Raw genomic sequence first — 4,436 nt, forward strand, 5'->3', positions numbered from 1 at the left:
ACTTCAAATATTTCTACCTCCCCTAATTATAATTCCTCATTTCTTAATCTTATTTACTCATAATCAATTTTCTCAGCTGCAGTACTAGACAGGTCTCAGCTGGTACTGCCGGTCAAAATTTCACTGCGCACTTTTACGCAGAAAACTATGTTTTCCAACTCGGAAAAATTCACTGAATCCAAATTTCATATTTAAATCATCAAATTCCAATTGCCAAATCTTCCAACCATATTCGCTCCTACTTAACTCATTATTTAATTAATTTCTGTCAGACCAGGTATTACATTCTACCCCCCTAACAGAAATTTTCGCCCTCGAAAATTCCATCCATCCCTACGAGTACGTGAGCATAGTATGCCTTTATATCAAACGCATAACAGTTCCAAGGTCCTTTTACTCTGCGCACTTCCGTTGCCGCACTCTGATTTCTCTATTCTTGAGGGTCTCGGTCGTTTGTTCAACGCCGACCAACAACCTCGTTCCTTACTTTTACCGTCTCATCAACCCACACCCTATTAAATCTCAAATCATGTCATCAATAATATTGCCGTCATCGTTAATCATAGCTATCATCCCACATCACTATAATCAATCAAAGCTTTCTTCGTTTTTAGAATTCAATGAGTTTGGACTAACAAGCTAACAAACTCTTAAGAATCCGCTTTCCTTTACTAATCTATAAAAGCTTTCGAGACACATCTCTTTTGTTGAAGTTACTTCGATCAAAAATCATTTTCAAAAATATAACCAACACTCCTTCAAATTCTTGGGAAAAAAAATTCAACAGCACCTCCCCAAAAATTGGAGTTTACCACCCGTCACGGGTTCCCTCAAACCAATCTCAGTACCGCATCAGCATTACAATTTAAAGGTTTCCAAACGATTCCTCTGAAACCAATCATTACAAATCTTGATCTAAATCCAAGGTCACCATGACCAAACATCATAGCACTCATCTCTCGAACACGACAACTTGCACTCAATCATCATCTAAATCCGACTACGCATTAATGATAATTTCCTCACCCATTTCAGAACCGTTAAGGCTCACAGCCGCAATTAATTCTAATTATCTAGAATTATTATCTGCATAAGCTTACTAAACTTTTAAGTACTCAAAGCATAAAGCATTTCTAATCATACCCCACTTTTCCTTATTATTACCATACTATGCTAACGCCTTAGCAAGCTTCCGCTATGCCACTTTGATTTCTCGTCAAGTATTAGCTCCATCACTTATTTCCTCGAGTACCCAACCACAACTTAGCATGACTGGCATTTCAAATCAATGTTTCCAAATCCACCATTTAGGACCATTTCTTATCTATTTAAATCAAAGGAACTAAAAGTCACAGGTTCAATCCGTTTTGCCAAAAATCTAGAAATCAACCAACTACATAACAAACACAACACATCATTCTCAACAGAAAATCATTTACATCACAGGCATTTATCCATTTGTATTAAGGCAATTCCTTACTCGGACCATCCGGTTTGCTTCTCAGTTTAATATTAAGCTCGACATTCTCAGTTTTACTGTACAGGCGGTATTATAAAATCACACACTGCCATTTAAGCCTGATTATTGCAATTACCTCAATCTTACTGCCGCAATTGGCCCGCATCCTGACTCTCTCCTTGTTGGCAATTTCTTGATACATGCCCTGGTAACCCACACCTGTAAGGTAGCGTTTGTTTGTAGAGACACGATAGAACAGGACACTGAGACAAAGACAATAGGACAGAGACATTAAAAATTATGTTTTGTGTATCGTGTTTGGATACGATGGATAGGACACTAATGTAATGTCCAGTATTATGTTTGGATACACATGGACAAGACTAAAATATTATATAAAATGACTAAAATAGCCATGTGATTCCAAATTTTTTAATATAAACTAATTTAATAAATAATGAGAGTACATAGAAGTACAGACAGTGGGAACTTGAAAAAAAATATTTGAAGCAGTAAAAAATTTTAATAAAAAATTATATAATAGTATTTATATTAAAATAAAATTTATAAATATAATTATTTTTTTTAAAATTTATTATTAATATGTAGGAATACATATGGTTAATATTAACAAAAAAATCTGAGTTTGATTAATAAAAAAATTCATTTAGGTTAATAAGCCAAATTAATTTTAAATACAAAATCAGTTTTAAAAAAAGAATCCATTTTTAAATGGAAAAAAATTAATTTTTGCACATAAAAATCTCTTTAAAAGTTTTCAGACTAATTATTTTTGTTATTATTTTTATTACAAATCAAATAATATAATATAAGGTTAAAATGATGTTGAAGTAAGAATGATAAGAAAAAAGAAATTATCCAGTGCAATAAAAATTTTTATAAAAAGGAGAGAGTACCTGAGAAAAAAAGAGAAAGAAAAAAAAACGTAGAGATAGAAAAAGAACATAGATTAAAAAAAGTACTTTCTGAGAACAACGCAAAATAGCAAAAATAAGAAGGGTAACAGTGGAATAATAAAAAATAGCACCATGGACAAAAAAGAAAAAAAATTCATAAAAACAGTCCGTATCCCTCTTCCAAATCCCGTGTCCATCATTGTCCTTCGTAAAAGAGTGGACACAAAAGTATAAAAAACTGTCCCGGAGACAATATGTTCAGTGTTCATGTCTTTGCTTCCAAACACTTTTTAAGAATGTGCTGTCCATGTCTCCGTGTCCTGTCTCCGAAAACAAACGCTACCTAACATACGCCTAACCCCAATCGGCATGGCCTATTTGGGTGATGACTTCTACACCTCTGACAGCTCAAAACATTAGAAGCAGCCGCTGCCCGTTTTCCCTTACTATTCCTTTGGGACTCCTCACTCGTCGCAAAGTTATTCCGTCCTTGGGGAAAGTGTTGTATGTATCCTCTCTCCTTAAACTCTCGACCCCTTGGTGCGAATCCTTGGTTGTGCTCTCTATGACTTTCTTCCTCTGCAACCCTCCTTTTCACACACTCTTCAGCAAGTCTGCTCTTATTCACCAACTCTGAAAAAGTTCGGACCTCCATTGGTCCCACTGAACTCAAGATATCGCTCCGAAGCCCTCCTTCATACTTAATGCATTTCCATTCCTCGAAGTCTCCCGGAGCTCCCTGACACATGCAGGAAAACCTGAATAGCTCCTCAAATTTGTCTGTATACTCAGATACGGACATAGCACCTTGCTTCAACTGTAGTAACTCTAATTCCTTGGCTGTCCTGGCAAAATTTGGAAAGTACTTCTTATAGAATTCCACCTGGAAGGCATCCTAAGTGATAGGATCATTCTCCTGTTGTAGAAGACGTCGAGCCCATTGCCACCAATGCGATGCTTCCCCCATGAGCAGATAGGTAGCAAATTCAACACGCTGCTCTTCAGGCACCAACTGCGCTTGCAGTGCTCGCTCCATGGCCTGAAACCAAGTATCAGCTTCAGTCGGATTGGTGGTTCCCTTGAACTTAGGTGGATTAACCTTTAAGAAAGTTGCTAGTGTTAACGGGCCCCGAGCTTCCCTTCCGCCATTGCCATTATTGTTTATCTGTTGCCCAAGAGCCTCCGCAGTGGCTTGCATAGCAGCAGCCATATTTTCCAACGCCGCCATAAGGTTTACCGGGTTATTCGGGTTGACTTCCGGTTCCTGCGTGCTAGTACGATCTCTCTCACGTCGCCGACCGGGTCCACGAGGCGCCATCTGATTCCTATACACACCAAACAATCGATATCAAGTTGATCAGTCTCAATATCGGAAGTATAGTGCTTCAAAGTACCAAAGGTACCCTCATGGACTTCATGCTAGATGTATCGGTTAGATACCCTAACTAGCACAGGCACAGACTCAGAGTATGCATTGAAGCATAAGCAGTTCCATCCCTCAGGCTCACGAAGACGAACTACTCTGACACCATAATGTAACGTCCTAATATTCAAATCCTTATGCTCGAGTCATAAGTCAATGATATTACGGTGGTACGACTCACGGGTGGATTTTTAATATATAAATATAGGTAATTTCAAAAGGAGTATTAATCGAGAAGCCTGAAAAGAGTAGAAACAAAATCGCGAAGACGTATCACTCACGTTTCGACAACGAAAAGTTAAACTGTGAAGCCGAAAGCGATATACGGACAAGGCATAAAGGAGATTAAGAGATAGATAACGGATAGATATATATAACATAAGTAATAGCCACTAGTCGCGACCCGCGAAGTTTAGGCCGGCTAGGATACAGTATGAAAGTAGTTGACAACAGTATATCCTAATCTCTCTCAAAGGAAACATAAGAGCCTCTATAGGCAAGTTCCAAAAGAGTTCAATACATAATATAATCTTTTCAAAACAAAGGTGGAGAGATTCTAAGCAAAACACAAAGTAGAGAAAATAAATATCTTCGCCATCTCTCAGACGAACCGCAGCTCACTTCTGAGCACCTGAAC

This window comes from Arachis duranensis, chromosome 4 (assembly GCF_000817695.3).
Source record: "Arachis duranensis cultivar V14167 chromosome 4, aradu.V14167.gnm2.J7QH, whole genome shotgun sequence".
NCBI classification, from domain to species: domain Eukaryota; kingdom Viridiplantae; phylum Streptophyta; class Magnoliopsida; order Fabales; family Fabaceae; genus Arachis; species Arachis duranensis.